Below are 21086 nucleotides of genomic sequence, written 5' to 3'. Positions count from 1 at the left end.
AGAAGCAAAAAGGATGACAGTGGTCTCATCCAGTCAGATATGCTAGTCTGAATGGTGTCCTGGCAGATAACCTGCAGCTCCAAGGTTTCAGGCAGCTGGGCACACCAGGCAACAGGAAGGGATGGAGTGTGCCCAAGGCTGGGGATGTGCCTGTTCAACACAGCTGGGATACTGCTGTCAGGGGACCACCAAGTGGGGCTCTCTTAGCCATGAGCCATGACATCCTCCATGTCCCTGAGCACCTGCACACCTGCAGGGCACACCAGGGATGGCAGAGAGTGTTGTGTTTTCACCCTGCAGCTGCTGCTTTTCTTAGTGCACATGGCCATGCATTTGCAGTTATGTGACTGACCGTGCACTGCAATCACTTTGGACACAGGCACATTTTGCTATCCCCCCTTTAATTCAAGTCACCGTTCTATGGGGAGACTGAGGGATAGAGCAAGCAAATAAAGGACCATTGTACATGAGCTGTATTGCTCAACCCACCCCAAGCCAGATGCACAGAACAAAGAAATGAAACACACAGGAGATATTTCCCGTTGGCTATAGGAGTTAGACTGCTCAGGTTTATCCTCAGCCATCTCTTTTTAATGGCGATCTGTAAGTCTCCAGTTGCTGTGCTGTGAACATCTTACAAGAAATACTGCCAGACATCACATTCACAGCTTCATTCACGGCCAGCTCTTATATCACCTGCTGTTGGCAGACTCCATCAATGAGGTTTTCTGGAAATGATGTAAGCCAACCTTCTTCTTTATATGGCTGTGTTCTGCATTTGTTATCAGCTGTTGTGGTTTATGAACTGTTTTCTTGAGAACTTTCAATTGACATATTTGCCTGTAGTTTCTAATGTTAATCCACCTTGACTGCAGGTGCAATGCTGTCTTTTGGACATGTGTTGCTTTTGGTTTGCGGCTTTTTGTTTGTTTGTTGTTTTGTTTTTTTTGTTGTTTTGGTTTGGGTTTTTTGGTGTTTTTTTTTTTTGTTTAAGTGAACAGTCAAACAATTAAAGGAAAAGCTAAAGAGCCTCTTTGGGGAAACAGAAGCCAGAATCCCTGTAAAATGTTCAGAAAGATATGGGAGGTGGTTCCTGCAAACCTATCAGTTTACTTCCAAACTCCCCAGTGAGGGCTTGGAGGCTGGGGATGGTTGGTTGGGGATTGGGTGGAAGCTGTTATCACAACCTGGCTAGGTTATGCACTTCCTCCAATTCAATCCCCACTGTGCACAGAGCCACAATGTACCTAAGAGAGGCATGTTCTTTGCTTCCCTTTTGAGCCTTGCTCTGGCCAAAAAAGCCTTTATCAGAGAACACATTTGAGTACTGTTGTTCATTAATGATAACTGAAATGGAATGCAACCTCTTTTTCATCTCCATTGCCTCTGCTGTAATTCCCCATGGAATAAAATCTCCTGGGACTTCGCAGCACTACAAGTTGATTCCTAAAGGGAATTTAAATAAACATTGCCTAAGTTTGATAGAAGTAGTCAGTTGGGCTTTTTCCCTTTGATGTCTACAGCCTGCAGTTGCAGAAAATCTTAATCTCCTAGCTTAAGAGAGCGAATCATCACTGCAATTTTGTGCTTTTTTTCTTGAGCACTTGCCTGCTTGTCTTTCATTTATTCATTATAACGACCAGAGAACTGTAGCCAGTCATCAGTATGGGAGGGAGCCTGACTGCTGCTCTTGTGGAAATTCCACATTCCCTGCAAGTCTTGCATAATGCAGACTTTCCCTCAGATTCAGTCAAGGATTCCTTCTTGCCAGACACTCTTTTCCTTTAGCAATAGGGAGGAAAAAAAAGTATCCTTTATTCCCTATTAGGAAGCCTCATTCTTCCTCCTCAAACCTGAAATACTCTAAAACTCTCATTGTCTAAACATAAAGCACCACTTCAATGAAATTGTCAGTGTCTTTTAATGATGTCCTAATATTCTGGTTTGACAGGTTTCTAGAACAAGTGTGGACTTTGCCAGTCTCCTTAAAGTGTACCACCTTCCCTCTCTGCCAGTTAATGACATAACTTAAGTAGTCTGTGTTATGACACTGAAGGTCACAGGTTCAAATTCTGCTGATCAGTCAAAGCAAATGTCATCGCAAAAGCAGTGGCTTCTTTTCTTACCCATTTTTTATCAGAGAATTGCTGCTGATGAGCAGTGCACACCCCCCTGGCATGGATGCCTCAGCAGGTGCCATTCTTGTTTCAGTACTGGAAAAACAGCCTCTTATGTAATTCTCATATTGCCAAAAATCCACACCACAGATGAACCATTAAAATACCACCTGAATTTACTATATGGTCAGATGAGCAGGCAGAAAACAAATACTCACCTACAACTAAAAAAAAAAAAAAAAAAAAAAAGCCGCCACAAAAAACCCCAAGCAGACAAAAAAAAAACAAGACAAAAAACCAAAAAACAAACAAAGAACAACAACAACAAAAAAAAAAAACACCTAGAGCTCATAGAGTCTAGTTACAGAAAAATTGTGCAGTATTTTATCAAAATTATGTTCTAAGCACAGGTTTAGTGACCAGGAGTATATTGAAAAGATTTAACTTTTAAAGAAGTTATCTTTTGGACCATAAACTCTGGTGGGAAAATAAGTAATGAGAGAAAATCATATAGAGTGGAACATCAATCCTCTTGTTGCTTTTCATTTGCCTTGTTCCTGCTTGTGGACAACTGTGAATTGGACTGTGTGCCAGTCCAATGCCAGTGTGAAGGAATAGAATGTTGCATAGTTTTAGGTCAGCTGAAAGCTAAAGCATTCTTCATATCACCGAGTTTTCTGAGAAAAATTGCAACATTAGCTTGTGATCATCATTAATAGGGAACTCTCTTTACCCAGGAAAAAAATATAGCTGAGTTTATATAGTGTGATTCATTGAAAGATGTAGAATTACAGTCCAGGTGGGCTTTGGCCAATGAAAAGCCAATGTCCCAGAGGAGAAGAGGTTTTTGGCATTTCCAGGCTGCAGTGACTGCCAGACTATACTGACTGGAAGTCCTCAAGGACAGTAGATGTTCCAGTGAGAGGTGTTCCCACTTCTCCCTTGTTTTCTCATTTATCTCTGCCCACTCCCTATCATTCTGTCTTTGCCCTGCCAGATGCCAGAGGGATAATAAACCTCTCCTGAGTTGTAACATTAGCCTTTGCCACAGGACAGTTCAGTTTTTCCAAATAAAAAGCAGGGAAGTACTCCTACTCATGCTTTTCAAGGTAGAGAAAAAAGCCGGGAAACACAGTGGAAGGAAAAACATAAAAAGAGAGAAAGATGACTAATGATGCACCCGTCATGCGGCATCTCTTCAGCAAAGAAAAATGCTGCTGTATAAAAGAAGTTGTCTGTTCATGTGAGGAAGCTGACACACAAAACCAGAATGGATGGCCACTCCTCTTTTAGAAAATAGCCTATCTCGTTCTCACTCTCTGACTTTGCTGCAAAAAGGAGGAGGATTGCTGGCCTTTGTGAAATAAATATTTTTCCTATGAAGATGGGAGACAAATGAACCCTGTCTCCCCTCCACATGTGTTTTGAACTTAGTTGCTAGCTGTGGCTGGAGTCAGCACAGGTGATACCTGTGGGACACTTAAGCACTTCCAACCACTGAACACATTTGTGCCATGACACAGATTTCATCAATACCTGGAAAGTCCACAAGTTCAACAAGGAAAATATTCCTTAGATTAATTAGAAAGTTTGAGTCCATCAGAGTCTATCAGAACTCAGCATTGGAAATGGACTTATGCCTTGTTTGTTCCGTGGGCTGTGAACCGAAGTGCAGTGGAGTACATGAGAAGTTGACCTGATGCATATATTATTACTTTAAAATCGCAAACCATAGCAGGAAATCCTGACTATCATTTTGACCAAGAGTCCTCTTAGAGAACTGATATTCTCATGACTAGAGCAGGTTCTAGCAATAACACTTTTTTTTCAATGTCAATTCACATGTGAAAAAGTCCTCAGATTTTAAACATTGTAGCTGCTTTTCTCTTTTCCTCTTTTTTTCTGTTCACAGTAAGATGTTATGACCATAAATCCTGAGCAACAGTATAAAATTAGCATAGAGGGAGGTGGCAAAGAAGAGAAATTGCAGTAACAGAGCAATTACAGTAATGAGTTGACTGATCTGAGGAATATATGCTCAAAAACAACCCAAGAAAATGGCTGTGGCCTTGCCTGTTCCTTTTGATAGATATAATCCTCCCTGCATAACAGTGACAGAAAACATTAAAAATAATATCGTATAGAATAGTCAGAACAATGAAAAACTGATGGAGGTGAACAAAGTAAAGCTGTTGAAGAGGCAAAAGAATGAGAGTCAGAGTGCCTGACTGGCCATGCCTCTGCCAGCCTTCATTGCCCCCAAAGAGCCTGCAGAGCCAGGCAGAGCATCTTCACTGCACTCCTTGGTGGCCTTGCCTGCACTCTCATGGGACATTTTTAACCACTGTAAGGCTGGACTGTTGTGTGTGTTTTTTATGGCAGGGTGTTTTACAATAATGTTGTGCTTTGGCCTGCTGCTGATAACAAAACTTCGAGTCCACAGGTCTGTATCGTGACTCAGTCTGGCCAAAGGTCGGGGCTGATGACACAGGAGCCATAACTGTTGTTTGCAGTATGAACAGTACCCATAGTCATGTCCTGATGCAAAAAATATCCAGCTGTTCTAAATGTGAAACTTGCCATTAAGCCACCTTTTAGAGAGGTGATTTTTGTTTCCCTGTGAGAGACCAGAGGAGTCAGACAACCATGAGGGACAGGAAGATATAGTAAGCCTCTCTGCTGTGACTGTGTTTAAAAGAATGAAGAGCATTTCATTTTGCCTTGAATTAGATGCCTAGGGTGGGATTTATCTTTCCTAGATTTATATGTCTGTCAAGTCAATCATCTTTATCTGAGCTAGGCAACTTCAGCTGCCTGCATAGTCAAATGAGAAGAACAGGAGTTTCCAGAGGGCAAATCACTCAGTCTTATTTTTCTTATTTTAAACTCACATAGCAGTCAAAAGTAGGACCAAACATCTGCAAGTTTTTCACTACATACTGTCTCTGGTTTGGTCCCAAGGACAGGACATCCATAGGCATCCAGGGCACATCTCCAGGAGACTAGTTTATGCAACCCAAGATGATTTGCAATATGATAGCATGCAACATGTGGGGATGTCTGTGGGAGACCCATTCTGAACAGGCACTCCTGATGTGGGCAAAGATGGAAATAGAGACATGCACAGTCTCATCTTTGCAGACGACAAGCCTTTGGATAAGCATCAAGTACAGGTTGTACCAGACAGGATGTTCCCACTTGGCCCTTACATACCACTGCCAAGTGTAGTTGATCCACTTGCTTAGCACATGCACTGAGGAAGTATTTCTCTTATGCTTTAAGGAGTAGACACAAAAGGTCTTTGGGGAAAGAGTATTTCTTCCTTTGCCTTCAATAAACTACTTCTCTGTGGACAAAGGGATGACCTGATTTGGGACCTATGAACATCTTGTTCCATATTTTAATCAGTGTTATATATGTTGCTATAAATACATACTATTGCTATTTACACTCTGTTTACAGTAGGTGTAGCCAGGACAAGAGAATGAGACATGGGAAGTGCAGTGCATGAATTCATTCCTGATTTATTTTTATTTAATTTCTGCCATGATTGAATAGTTCCAATGGTTCTCCAGATGTAGTAGACATATAATTGTAAAGATCATTGTCTTTGCTGATCTAACAGCTACACAGAGAGCCCAATACCACAGACAGGGAAGAAGGTAAATGATGGTAAATAATTTTGTCTCTGAAAGCTATTTCCACATACTCAGTTTTTCCAGTTTGTTTTATACTCTCTTTACACACACACACACATATACATCCCTAAATGGCTATTGCTTTGTAAGAGTGTTTAGGGGAGCTCTTTTTGCTGTTACTGTGCATGGTGAATCAGGCTCAAGCTGATTAAATCCTTGGAGGGGAGGTATTTAGTGTGGGCCTCAAGTCAATAAAAACTATCCTAAGCATGGCCCCCCTTTCACATAAACTAATGGATCTGATGGCAGGCTGATTTTCAGTAGTTCTGCAATCTCTCTTCCTCCACTTAGCCCAAACCTTCCCTGAGATAATGCAGGGAGATACCTTGCAGCAGTGGGCATTGTCTGTGTCAGCACATGAGCCACCCACACTGGCAAGAACAGAGTGGAAATAGAATGCACTGAGACTTGGAACAATTCTCTGGATTTGTCATTTAAAGATGACAATTAATCTCAGTGAAAATGAATGAAGACTTTATCCATGTTGATTTGAAGTGGTAATTTGGTGCCTCATTCTGAAAACTGCCAGCAGGACATTTGCAGGTGCACATTGTCTCCAAGCAGAGAGTTCAAAATTGCTTAGTGTCACATGCTCCATGCCAGAACAGTTGGAATCTCTTGGGAAGTCTTTTGTTCCAACATTATTTAAGATACGAGTTCAATAATGCCCTTAATGAGAATACCTAAAATGTACAAAGGGTCAATCACCCTGTAAAGGAAGAGGAAATAGTTGCAAAATGCACAGGGAGGGGCTAATGTTAGAAGTCCAAGGAAATGTGTTGCCTTAAGAAACTGCTGATGTCTTCTGTGACTAATGTATTATTGTTCATAGTACAGCACAGGTTATAGACTTGCCCATGCTGCTAAATGAGGGGTTGAACCAAACACTCTGTACCCTAAAGAAACCTGTTATTTTTCTTCTGGAACTTACATGTAAGAACCAGATTCAAGGGAAAACTTCTCATATCTGAAGTCCTGTAATGTCCAATACGGAATAGTGAATCAAGGGGAAGAAAGTCTTGTGTTTCAGCAGCAAACACATTTTATCAGTCCAGGAAAGTAGAGTTGTAACTGTGCAACTTTGAATTTGCAACTGCTCTTGCACTCAAAATTGCCTGAAGGCATTTGCAATCTAATTTAGACAAGTGCAAACACAAGAGTAGCAGTTTCACTACAAATAAGTTAAATGTAGCATGGCATCCGTGTGTGTGTGTGTGTGTGTGTGTGTGTGTGTAAAAGAACGATTTAACGTATTTGAACAGTAAAACAAAAGAGGCTTACTTCATGAGAAAGTGGAGGGAAGCACCCACAATGAGAAAATTAATGGTGAAATAGCTAGGAGAACCAAGATCCCAAGCAAGAAATCTGCCTAGAGCTATAAGAATACATGATGCAAAGCACCTAGAAATTTAGTTGGAGAGGAAAATGCATTTTCGGTCTGCTGTGGAGGAAAAAGAAGTAGAAATTTTTTAGTTCTATTGGATATCTCTAGTAAATGTTTCTTGACAACCAGAAACATGAGGCTGGGCAGTAGGCAAAAGGTCAGAAGTGAAGAGAGTCATCATTTGTGAGTCATCATTCAGGTAACACCTATAAGAACTGGAGCACATGAGGTCATGAAGAATTGTACACATGGAAACCCATAACAGACTCTCCTCTCCTTCAGTCCAGCTCTGGGCCCCTTTCCTCAAGGAAGAAAGACATTGAGGTCCTGGAGCACATCCAGAGAAAGGCAACAAAGCTGATGAAGGATCTAGAGAGGAACTGCTGAGGCAGTGTTTATTCTCAAGAAAAGGAGGTTCAGGAGAGACCTTATCACTCTTTACAGCTACCTGAAAGGTGGTGTAACAAGGTGGGGCTTGGCTTCTTCTCCCATAGTCTCAAGCTGTGCAGCAGAAGGTTCAGGTTGGATATCAGGAAGAATTTCCTCGTGGAAAGGAAGGGTTGTTAAGTATTGCAATAGGCTGCCCAGGCAGGTGGTGGATTCACCATCCCTGGAGGTGTTTAAGAAATTGCAGGATGTGGCACTTAGTGCTACAGTCTAGTTGACAAAGTGATAATCAATCAAAGGCTGGACTTCAGGATCTTAGAGGTCTTTTCCAAGCTAAATTATTCTGTGTGATTTACCTTTCAGTTAGGTGGACTTATTTCATTTCAAAGCCAGAAATTCTTTAAGATCCTGGTTGTCTTCTACCTACCTTAAGCACCTTAGATGGCCCTCTTCTTTCACTTTTACACCATAACCTTGCTGAAAGCAAAGCACAGCCAGCTCTAAAACTTCAGAAATTGCCTCAAGCTACCCTGTTTACACACAGAAATATCAGGTGTAACATCTGAAACACCTTCTCCTCCCAGAAAGTAAGATATTGAGGTCAAAGCTTTGGAATTCCAGTGGTGCTGGAATATGTAGCAGGTACGGGCACAAACAGGAACATCTCCCAGTCTCGGTTCGCTACCGTGAAGGGAGGGCAGCTAAGTGGCAGCTGCCTTTCTGTTTCTCGCATGTAGGGTATTCACCTGTTTACCTGTAACACAGCAACTAGATACAGGTTTTGTAGAAATGCTCAGAATACCTTATTAAGGCTCATCACATCATCAAAACTGGCAAATTTATTTTTTGAAGTAATCGGGATTTACGAATTTGTAAAAAAACCCATTACATACAAAATGTCCTTAATCCTTGAATGCCTTAAGATGCAAGCTGCAAGCTTGTTTTCTGCTTCTGTACATAAACTGCAAAACTGACACCTTTATTTTCTCTGTACTTGTTAGTGCTGAGAATATTGCTGCTGTGGTCCAGATTTCAGGCTACAGGAGCCTGGAAATTTAAGTGAACCCATCCGCACTTGTTTACAGAGAGACTCCTTAGATGATCCTTTACTTAAAAGAAAAGGAAACTCTTCTACCCTCTCTCTTTCTTGGAATAGGCTTCATATGCATACACAGTCTGAAAGTAAACAAATTCTACACGAGCAAGTTTATGGAAGAAGGTCATGACATTTCCATCGAAAGGACGTGATCTTGTTCCTGTTTGAGATTACTAGTTAAATTCCCATCAGTTTCAGTCACTGTTCAAGCAGAATGTGAACAAAATCCAGAATGGCTCCCTAAGCGATCTAATAAATTTTACACAGTTGTTGTCTTTAGGTATTTGGTTTTTAGACAAATGATAGAGATATGGAAAGTGGAAAAACTAGAAGAGAAACAGAGAGAACTGTTTTGTCTGGACTGAAGGAATGCTGTTACAACATGTCCTTTAAATAATAAATTGACATTTTGAGCTGAAATGAAAATGTTTTCCTTTCTCAATTTCACTTTGAAAGAACCAGGTTTTTTGCTTCTTTCTTCCTATGAAATGGAAAATTCTCATTGGAATTGAAATGTTCTTGTGCAAAAATTCTGTGCTTAACTCCATGTTAAGCAAGCAAACTTTTTCACAGAATTGACAAGTTTTGTTTGTTCACCATTTAAAATTTCCAATCATATGTCAGGTACATCATCAAAAAACAGAGACAGCTGTTCCTGCTCTGTTGAGTATAAAGAGCCATTATAAAGACAATGTTCCAATACCAAAGTAGGTAATAAGGGTTTTGTGTTGAAGATGAGAATAATCTCCTCAGGCTTTGGAGTTTCTCTGGTAGCCTCTGGAAGGCAATGAAGATGCCAGGGTACAAGGACCAGGATTATGATCCTTGCATCTCGCTGGGTTTATTTTTTGGAAAAACACAGATATGAGATGAAGGCCAGTGAGAAAGATGATTCCTTTGGGACAATCACAACACAAGCAGAGGAATTCAGGCGTCCAGCCCTGAAAGTACCAAGGAGACATCTATGACTCATGTCCAACAGACCCTTCTGAAGCAGCAGCAGCAGATGAAGTGGCATGGTCATAAATGACCTCAGATGCCTCTGCATAGGCATTTGAATTGCTCCTGGGGTGTTTTGGCTTCCCTACTTCCTGCCTACTGACGTAGGTCCAGTGACCACTCAGCCCTTGGAAGCAGCACTGGAGCATGAAGCCACAAAGTATTTTTCCAAGGAATCATCCTCTGCTGGAGAAAAACAGCTTCCCAGTCACTGTGGGCTGGAGAGGCATTGAACTGCCAACCATGTTCAAGTGCAGGTTGTTACCTGCTCTTGGCAGGAAAGTAATTAATGCAAAGCCCAGCAAGCAGCACTTCTTTTTACTCATGCTTTATTCTTTCACCTTTTGATAATGGCTGCTAATTAAGTACTTAGCGGGGGTACAGTCACATCAAACCTAAAATCAGATTTGCCACTGGCTCTGTGATTAACCCTGTGGTGACCAAAGGAAGCCTAAGTGCTAAAAGGGGAAGCCACTTCCAAGAGGGCATAGTCCTAAAAAGAGAGTAAATAAGACCAAAGCTCATTATTTTTTGGGTTGACTATAAATGTAGACACTATTTTTAGGTATTTTCTACTCCTAATCTGTTCTACCTGCAACTTAATGTTTCCATCTGGATGTCCTCAGCTCATGTGCCTCTCACATAACTAGGCTCACCATGGAAATGTGAAAATGGCCCTCAAAATTTGGAGGCTCTTATACAATTACTGCAAGTACAGAAAGATCCACAGGACTGTGCAGCTTGGCCATTAAATTGTATTAAATGCAGACAACAAAGAGTGAAAGCCATAAGGGGAAATGAGACTATACATCAACTTCTATAGTATTGGACTGTACAGTAGCAACCCAGACAAATTAGGCAATCGTGGGAAAATTCAACATCATCTTGTTAAGAGCTTGTTTTCAATACAGTTCCCAGAATGCAGTGGGATCCAGACAAATAGATGCTCTTCAGTTGTTAAATTCTCATTGGGTTGCACACTGTAAAGACTTCTCTAGTTATTTTGATTTACTCTAACTTGGCCCCAGGGAGAAAAAAATGACAGCATAATCAACTTCAGGAAGTTGGTTATGTGGATGAAAACATGAGGCATGAAGTAGCATGAAGACCTAATAAATCTATTTTAAACTAATAATTAAAAGTACTTATGGCTTGAATATCTTCATTAATGTGCTTTTGCTATTATTTTCCAGTGCTGTGTGCCATTAGTAACCTCCGAAACGATCAAATTGTAAGCTAGGTTTGTTTTGGTAACATGATTACTTCCTGTGTCTGTGACTACCTCCTTCTGATCGATGGTGGGAACTCTTGAGGAAGTGTGGGGTCAAACACATGGAATGACTTCAATTGTCTAATTAAGCAAGTTTAGGATGACGTTCCAGCCTGAGGTGTTCCTCAGACATGCTACTTAAATGTATGTGTATCTTATAAGCACAAAATGACCAGATCAGGAAGCTGCGTCATACCTCCACTTTGCATAATTTGCTCTTAGAGTTCCAGTGGTTTGTGCCACCACCACAGATGAAAGAATTAGAATGCAAACTTCCTTTAATTATGCAAAACAAAACCAGCATGGCACTGCTTCCAGAAGTATTTAACATCTAGCAATTGTGGCCAATTCAAAAGGTCAAGAGGTTCAGGCTAGCTGTGTTTATACTGAGATAGGTATTTGAGCCTTCCACATATTTCACCTTTCCATTAATCTCCCCATCCTTCAGCTCCCTCCTTCCTGGGTCCTCTTAGCAATCACATGCCACTTGAATGATCCTTAAAACACTAAAACACTTTTCATGAAGCTCCTACAACAGGAAAAATGGATCCCAGATACATGATCTAATATCAAATCCAGTGACTATTGTCAGAAGTTTCCCCTTACTCATTCCCTTTTGATTGCATTTACTGTGTTCTGATACTTTAAATCAGAGCTTGTCTGCTGACTGGCATGTATTTGGTTTAGGTGACTGTACTTTATCTGGTTTTCCCCTGTATCAGATAGTGGGGAAAATCCCACCCATAGCAAATATTTAGAAGATATCATTATCTCCCTATCTTTTTATTTGCATTGAACATCCTTTGTTTGGGACTTGGAGGAGCTGCATGATTCAGGAACAGGAAGAGTTGGGACAGACAGACTGGGACTATACAGGGTGCTGAGGAAACTCTAAAGAAGAACAATGTGTCCAGTGTTATGTCCTGGTTTGGCTTCAGGGTAGTAAGTGCTGAATTATTCTCTAACCCTTGGACAGGAACTGCATGTATGTCAGCCAAGAGAATTTGGAATATCTGGGCAGTACCTATGGACTGATTTGCTTTCTAGATATGCTGGTTTCCAGCCATTCAATCCAGCTCGGAAAGAACTGCAGACCCTATTACTGTGATTGCAGTCACAGAAGGACTTTTTGGTGTGGGACCAATGTTTTGCTTGCAATTAGAACATTTCTAATTCTCCTAAATACTTATTGGTATTTTGAAAGGAATGTATATTTTTGCAAATGTTTAGAGTATGGTTTACATTTCAACTAAACCAGCTTTGTGGTGGACCACTGGAATAAAATAATCTTCAGATGATCCTAAGGTGTATTACACAGTACCAGTCTATCATCCCCAGAGCTTTATGGGGACACGCACACACACACACTCATCCACTCTGAACGCTTACTATTAAAAGGAATTTTGTTTTAACAAATAAAAAAGTGCATTGCAAGAAACTTTCTGAACTTCTGAAGGAAGTTTTAAAAATAGTAGTGGTGGTTTCTTCACTAGCAGTCAGGTAATTACATGAGAGCTACTTTCAAGGGGAGAGAGCACACACCCATAGGGTCAAGCTGGTAATGGCTTGCAATTATTAGTTAATGAAGCAATCCATCAGGACGGGGCACTTGGTGCTTGAGTTATATTTATTATGGCAACAGTTATTAAAGTCAGTGTGAATAACTGTGACAATGGCCCTGTGGAATTCCAGCCTAATTTCCATATCAAATCATTTTCAGTGACAGGTGAAAGGGTAAGGTTTCTGCTTGCCAGGTACACAAAGTCACAATGGGCAATTGAGGTTATGTTGATGCTTTCTCTTTAATATGTCACCTATGATCAAGATATTGAAAGTCAGATTCTGCCTTCAGATAAAAGCATGCAAACTTGTCATCTTAAAACTTTGTCTTTGTTCCTGGGAATGCAGCAGTTGCTGTGCTCAGATTGTATCTTCAGTAGTAGCTTGGACAATACTCGCAGCAGCTTGCACAAGAATAAAGAGACTAGTTAAGAGCTCTCTCAGTCAGTAATGAAGTGAGGGATATCTACATTAGTAGCCAACCTGGCTATGCTAATGTAGCTCTTTTGCATATCTTTTCATTATTCCTATTAGTAGCATCACAATCAGCAATAAATACCATTTTGGCTATTTTGATAAGACAAAAAAAGGTGTCTTTTTTTTCCTTTTCCCAGTCATTTTGCTGACTGGATCTACCTCTGAGCAATGTATTCACAAAGTAAAGATTCTGCGAGAAAGTTGGTGACTCAAAGAATGATGGCGAAATCATAGACTTAGGAAATAGGCACAGAGTTTCCATAGACAGCAGAAAATAACATTTTTGAATGGAGAATCAATATAAATGATTAACACAAGGCTGGTCTGAGATCTATCATTAAATATCACCTCCTGCTAGTACAAGATACTCATCTCATATAAATGCACCTGAGAGTTCTGAAGAGGGAAACTGTCTAATGAACAGTCTGATGGATCACAAGGCTAAACTTGCTGCTTTGTGGATTTGAGATGTGCTTGAGCATAATAAATCCACATCAGGTAAGACCTGTCTAGAGTTTGTCTTTTGAGAATCATTCAGAGGTTTTCCCTGGAGCTCCAAGCCACATAAGAGCTGGACAACTCTTACAAGAACATTGAGTTTAGAAGAAGCTCATATCTAGGATGAGAGCTGTCAGACAAGTCTCAGATTTACAAGCCCAGCATGCTTGCTGCCACTTAGAAGACTACACTTACCTTGTAGGTTCCTGTTCTCAATAACCACCTCCCTAACCTGATGCCTCCTTCAGAATGGATCTTCAGGCTCCGTGTGTGCTCCAAGGCCTCATCTGGGATGTAGCTTGTGAATTGTCTCCAAAGCCTCCCTCTCCCTGACTCCAAAACCAGTAATGGTATCTATTTCGTCCACGTGCTTTCTTCCTAAGAAAATTCAAGGCCTTGGTCTCTACAACTGAAATTCCCTTTCCATCATCTCCAGGAGGTGGTCTAGCTGCAAGATTTCACATACGCTGAGGGATTACACCTCCCCACCTTCCCTCTGAATCTGTGCCATGGGAGACACAGGAGTGCAGTATCTCAGGGCCTGGGCTGCAGCCCACATCCCTGGCTAATGGTTATAACCACTTGGCACACAAGATAGAGCTCACAGACCCACACCCCTCTGCTCCTCTATGTTGAAGCATTTGTGGCTGAGGAAAAATACTAATTCTAGGAAGCACAGCTCCTCTACTTCTGTGAATCATTGAGAGTAAACTCTGCACATTGTGTATATGCCTGTGGTCCCCTTTCTCAGCTTCCTTTTGTTGTTGTGAGTTTTGGGCTGATCCAGTACCCACTAATGGAATGGGAATCCTGACATAGTCTTGAACGGACATAAGATCAGGCACCATCTGACTGGAAGAAGTGACACAAAGCTTCTAATAACACAGATATTATGGAAAGCTCGGCTTTATATGATGCTTTTCATCAAACAACATCATGTAGTTTTAACCTCTGTGTGCATGATTTGCTTTTATGAACCACTGGAAAGCAACCACACGTGGGGAGAAATGTGACTGTGATGAAACAGGTCACAGCAGAGTTTTGTTGTGATAGCACATCTCTCCAGTTCATGAAGCTCCAGGCAGCAGATGATGCACTAAAAACACAGCAACGATATATAGTGCAAAGACATGTGAAAAGTGTGATCTACATTGTTTTTGAAATCTGAAATCATTGCTCAGGTTGATGTTTTGAATAGAAAAATTATTAAAAATTTTTCGGGTGTTTTTCCTTCTTATCTCTCATTCATGAACTTTGATTTCTGAGCAAGTTCAGTTCAGACAGTCCTTTTAATTGGACTCATATTTCTCATTTGATCCCTTTTTGCCTTTGCAAAGGACTAGTAAGTGAAATGGATAATCAGTCTGTGTGCATAGTGTCATATTTTTCAATAGGATACCATTGAAAAAAGCACAGTGACACTAAACTTTTGGATTACATAGACCTGCCAACTCTTGCTTGCTTGTTTGCTTCATTCCCTTAACAATTTTAAGTGTTTTTTCCCAGAGATGATGTGCTGTGATGAAGAGATGCTGATTCGAACTTGCCCTGATATGGAGGAGGAGAAAATAAAGAGCTGTTTCCAAAGAGCTGAAGCGGGACAGATAAAAGGATTGAGTGAGTGTTAACTGTCCAGGTCATTCACGTGTTTGAACAGCTGAGTTGAAAAAGCACGGGGTCTGTGTTACCGTAGGGTTGTAACCACAGGGCACCTATAAAGGGCACTCAGAGGCTGGAAAGAATTTCTAGGAGGGATTTTCACTTCTAGAATGAAAGCACTGGGATTTAATTTCAGAGAAAATGTTACAGAAGCCTACCCTTCTCTAAACACACGTAATCGAAGTGATATGCTGAAGCACTGGATAAAAACAAAAGACATTGGCAAAGTCAAAGCGCTGAGAGATGGGAGGGGTTTGTCAGCAGATTAGTTTGCTGTAGGCTACTTGCCATATGCCTCCCAATGCTGCCTCTACTGGATTGAATTTTACTTCCATAGGATAATGAATTAATGTTATTAATGATGTTATTATGGATCTGACATTAAGGATGAAAACCACACAGCTAGGATGTAAGACAGCTGCAGAGAAGAAGCCTGAAAAATGTCTGTCCTTAGGCAGTAACGAAACACAGTAGGAATGGCATTTTCCATCAGATCTGAGCTGAAAACTTTGTGAAAGGTGAGGCAGGACACTAATTCCATTGCTCTCAATATTTTTTATAATTTTGTCCTTAAATATCCCTCATTAGATTTCACACTCAAGACTTCTGGTTTGTATAAACTGTCTTTCAGGAGTAAATGTGAGCTTCTCATCCCACTTTTCATCTCCCAAATGAACATGACCTAGGCATTTAATTCTACAGTGAGTCTGCTAGATGTGTCAAAGTTTCCTTCACTGCAGTGACTGTATAATATGTAAGAGCATAGTAAGCTTCTGCTCCTCACAAATGCAATTAAAACATGGACGTGGAAATAATAGGTTAATGGTTCGACTTGATGATCTTAGAGACCTTTTCCAGCCTTACTGGTTCTGTGAGTCTAATGATTCCAAAACAGTTAAAGCAAAATCCTCTCCTTTCTGCACTACAAACCTGAGGTTACTCTTACATTTCCTAATAAAGCCAGTGTTATATTTATTCCCTTTCCAGGACTGTTAGGCAAGACTAAGCCAAGTGCCTGTCCTAGGCTCCCTTAAAAGACTGGATCACTTGGTTGTGCTGGAGAAAACAATGGATTATACTGAACTGAAACTATCACCACTTGTGGCTTTTATTTTAAGGTGAGAAATGGACACATATAGATGCCAAAAGAACATCATGTTCCTCAGTTTTCACATAAAGTTCATAATGTTATACATTCATGTTAATATTTGAAGATTTGCTAATTTATATACCATTAGCATATAAATGATTCCTGCTATAAGAACGAAAAAAAATCATTATACTTCCGGAAAAATTATAATTTTTTTTCTCTTTTTTTCATTAAGGCGGTTAAATATAAGTTGCCACAGGAACCTAAAGCTTTTCATCATTAACATGAGTTTTATTTAGCTATGTTAAATACTTTTAAAGAACTACTCTGAGGGAAAAATAATGGAAAAAAAATTATCATCCACTAAATTTTATTTTATATTTATTCTGTTGGAATATGTACAAGGGTTTTTATAGGATGTAACAAACCTGGACTGGGCTTTTTATGTTCAGTGTTGCAGATATGCTGGCATTCACAGCAGTTTCTAAAACATTTCCTTTCCTGTGGGTGTCCAGGACACATTCCACATTTTTTGTCCCATCCCTTTAAGTCAATATTTTAAAAAGAAATGCTTAGGAAAATGGGACCTTTGGGATTAGGCACTGAGCAAGGGTCACCAGCTGTGAACACCGCAAAAGAAAGCAGTGGATGACATTGCCATTGTCACCTGTTGGGCCATTTCTGCTGGTACTGACAGAGCATCAGGTCAGTCAATGTCTACCTGACTATAGCCTGACTATAAAAACATGCAAATGCTACCCTGGATCACAGAGGTAACATTTTAATCTGTTGAAGAATATGGTTATAAGATTGCATAGTTTGACCAGTTTATCTTTTCCCATCCTCTTTTCCTTCCTATTTGTCAACAATGATTTCTGGTCTAGTTGAAAATGCTACATCCAGACTGTTTAGCAGGAATGTGATGGTTTCAATGATGCTGTCCCAGAAGGTCCCAGGGGTTCTATAGAGTGAGAGAAGACAGAATCATTGGGGTGTTTTGCATGCACAGTCACGATTTACACCTAAAAAAGAAACTACAGGTTGAAAAGCAACAATTATTTCTTACAGTCTGTTAGACTGTGAAGAGTATCCCAAGAAAAGTGTGTGGAAAACTGTGAAGTTATGTTGTTTAAAATCAGGCTAGATAGCATAAAATCTGCTTTACATAAATAGCTGTGTAGGGAACACTCTTGCATTGTTACAGAAAGGAAATAAATGGGCAAACCATCTCCAGCTTCTCTGAGTCTATGTCTTGACCAGTTTTTAGCTTGTACAATTAGAATAATTGTTTTGTTAGCCACTAGAAATTCCTTTTTGCTGAAGAGATTGATCTTGGCTAACAGCTCCAGGCAAGATCCACTCCTGGTATGACAGGAGTGTCATAGTCCAATGAATAGAGCAAGTGTGCTCACTTGTGCCATATGTACTTGTCCGTGCAATAATTTGCATTCGGTAAATCAAGCCACTCTGATAAGTATCTTTACCTTAAAAAAAATCAAGAAAAGAAAAAAAAAACCAAAACATTAGAAGTTTGGCAAACAAATTGCATAGGCTCATAGGTTAGTCCTACCTTTTTAGTCCTGCACAGAAGAATTCTTCATAAGACACAGTATGGCTCACTGTGAGTAATAAAATCCAAGTTCCTTAACCTCTTCATTTTTGCAATATTCCGACTGATGTCACAGAGAAGACTTCCTACTGGCTGAAAGATGGAAATAAAAGGAAATTTACATAGAAACACGATTTTTAGCTTGTTCAAATGTATTCACTGATGTTTGAAAGTTTGTAACTGATGAGCTTTAAATGAAAAACTTTAGACAATGAGAAGAAGGGAAATTCTTGGCTTAGTTTTTTTTAAGTACAACTGTTTATAACAGTGGCTTTAGCCAGTGATCATGCACCATTTAATAACTACTGATATAGAGAGCATCACTAACATTTTTCTGGCTGAGGCAAAGTTGAGTAGTCTGAAGTATTATTGAAGACTAATCTCCCACTGCCTCCTACAAGCTTCCTACAGACAGGCAAGATATTAGCATGCAAGATAATAGCATTTATGCTACATTCTGTGACTCGTTTCTCTAGGGAATAGGAAAAGGTAACCTTTTTTTAGCTAAAACTAACTTAAAAACATTAGTTGGGATTGAGTTTTGCAGAAGCACAGTCAGGTTTTTACATCTTGTGCTGGTGACAGTAACTCCAGTTCCCCCAAGGTCTGCATTGTCTAAAGCCTGTGAAAAGTGAAAAGCATCTGGTGATTGACAGCCTCAAGGGAGTGTGAGCAAAGTCAAGAAGGCTGTGGCAGAGGGGATGCACTCTATACCTTTGACTGCAAATGGATTAGCTACAACAGGCAATATAAACTAGGAAAAGGTTTGATGATACAAGAGTGTAAAAACAGATTATTGTATCTGATTAACAGTGTGAAAACAAAATTTATAAAAGGAGGGAACCAAATCTGAATTCTAATTCTGGCTGCTTTCAATAGCTGAAGTAAAGAGTATTTGGGAGAGGGAAAAAAAGGTACAAAATCAGTCTTCTGTAAAAAAAAAATGACAGCAAACATTTGGCCCAACATTCTTTGGAGCCTCAGAGCTGGGATGATCTACACATCAGAGAGGCTGTGCAGTTTTCCTGGAAGACTGCCTTTGGAACAACATGACAAAGAATGGTGGACAATCTATCCTCAGTGCAGTTCCAAGGCAATGACAACAGCTGAAGTCAAAAGCACTAATGACTAGTTGAAACAACAGATGACCTAAGGCCAAAAGCTCAGCTAGCCAGTAACAATGTGGAAATGTCCTTTGCCAAGGTCCATAAAAGAATTGTTTTATTTCTTTTTTTAGAGAGATCATAACATTCACATTTTTTTCTGTAGTTATCAAAGTGTCTAAAAATGTTTGTTAAATACCTCATCAGTCAGAAAGCCATAGTTTTAACAATCTTTTTACAATATAAGAGAAGCAATTTTAGTTGGTTTGCTTTTGGAATTTTGAAGAAAAAAGATTGGAAACTGAGCCTTGACGTCTAATGCCAATTTCAAACATCCTGCTTGTTTTGATGGAGCCAGAATGTCACGTAAGTATCCTAATATTTCTTATTTGCTTATGTCCTGCGTCAGCTAAACCATTGATTGTTTGTTGGTGGCTTTACAAATGAATTCAAATGAGTCTCATTCTGTTAAGTGGGTTGGTCCTTCCTTCTTCCTGTGCTGGGTTTGTCTTTGTCATTACAGACATACAATAAGAAGACTTCTCTGCCACAGATGTTTACAATACAGCCTGTAAATAATGGATTCCTTTGTTTACTCAAAAAACTACTTTTTTTAATGCAAAGCTACAAGGTTTGCATAGCTGGCGTCAGCCTCCCCACACACACAGTCTCCTATTATCCGGGAAGAAGCCCGGAGCATCCTCCCCACTTGTAAAATGTTTCTGCCAGAAGCAATTTAAAAACATTTGACAATGGGAAACGTGCAAAATGAAGCATTTCAACAGAGAAGGAAACAAGAAAAAGGGGGGGGAAAAATGAAACCTGCAGGAAAACCCTTCAATATCTGTAGTGATACCAGCTGTTCAAGTGTTCAAGGTCCACTCTGTAAATGGTGACTACCATACACAGAATTTGTCTTCAGAAGCAGTAAACATTTATACTAAATTAAAACTCCATGTTTTAAAATTCTGTTCTACAGATTCTGTTATTCCAGCTTTGTACGAAAGTATCAAAAGAAATAACTCATGTCAGAATAAGTTTAAGGCTTAGAAGGTGTGAAAAGATGAAGAGCACGTTTGTTCTTTGAATTTCCTTAGTTCCTAATTCTGGGAGAGAAATTTATGCTTGAGAGTAAATAGTCTGGATATGGGTCTCAGGATTATTTCTTGAGTTATGGTGAGTTTACAGGTGACTTCCATTTAGAACTCTGCCCAAATATTTGCCATATTTTGGTTTAATTGAAATGATAGTTTGAGATGTACTGGTCAGCAGGGAAAAAAATTGTTACCATTCCCACACCTGTTTTATGATAACATTTGTTTCCAGAGCTTCCATGAACTAAACTTCCATGAATTAAAGATTATATAGGTGTGATGTTTCCACACATTTTTACACTCTAGTGTTGAAGGTCTTGGCTATGAGAGCAGAATTCACAGCCTTGTAAGCACCACTTGTTTTCCCAGTGCTGCAAACAGAGGGTTCAGAGGTGGGTAGACTGGTCACACAACACCAGAGCCCATAAAACAGCCAAGAGGCACAGATCAAAGAGTGGGATTTGTCTGACGCACTATCACACACAGGGGCTGAGATGCTCCACTCTGGCTCACTCTGAAGAGTATGTCAAAGAGAAAGAGAAAACCATTCTTTCCAAAACTTAAATCACCTGAGCCACCCATTTCAGCACAGCCACTCACCTCTTTTTTTTTTTTTTCATAGGCCCTACCTGCTGCTGATTCTGGATGAGATGTTATTGCTCCTATTTGTGCTGAACACTTGTGATTAAAGCACTTACCCAGAATGCAAAGACCTGTGTGTTCTCAGGTCTCTTCAGGCTGAGGAGAACATGGAGTCATCTCCCATATCCTCAGAAGATGGTTCATGGAAGGAGGCTTGATAACTGTAAGGTGTCTCCTGGCTATGATTAGGTACTGTAAGGCCAAGAGGAAGATCACAAGTCTGGAGGGTGGCGGCAAACTGGAAGAACATAATTGTGTCTTGGTGAAATCTTTTGAAAGAAGAGATTCCCTACCTTTATGTGTTTTATTCATTGACTTTTTAATGCAAAATACACAAGCACATTCCAAAAAGCTTTAAGTATCAGACAGATACAAACATGTTCACTTTATTCACTATGCCTAA

The 21086-nt window shown here is 40.0% G+C and overlaps 1 long non-coding RNA gene across 1 annotated transcript in view; it reads right to left on the bottom strand.

Moving 5' to 3' along the window:
* Positions 1-17500: 17500 nt before the first annotated feature.
* The window catches only part of LOC310907564, an 84659-nt gene continuing 81073 nt past the window's right edge, over positions 17501-21086 (bottom strand). The window contains exons 2-3 of the long non-coding RNA XR_014589651.1: positions 20740-20921; positions 17501-17937 (exon numbers count right to left, since the gene is read on the bottom strand). This is a non-coding gene — a long non-coding RNA (uncharacterized lncRNA). The remainder of the gene's footprint in view (positions 17938-20739; positions 20922-21086) is intronic.

This window comes from Zosterops lateralis (genome assembly GCF_965231275.1).
Source record: "Zosterops lateralis genome assembly, chromosome: 3".
In the NCBI taxonomy this organism is placed as follows: domain Eukaryota; kingdom Metazoa; phylum Chordata; class Aves; order Passeriformes; family Zosteropidae; genus Zosterops; species Zosterops lateralis.
Note: the sequence above shows the minus strand (reverse complement) of the source record. Positions and strands in the feature narration are given on the sequence as shown.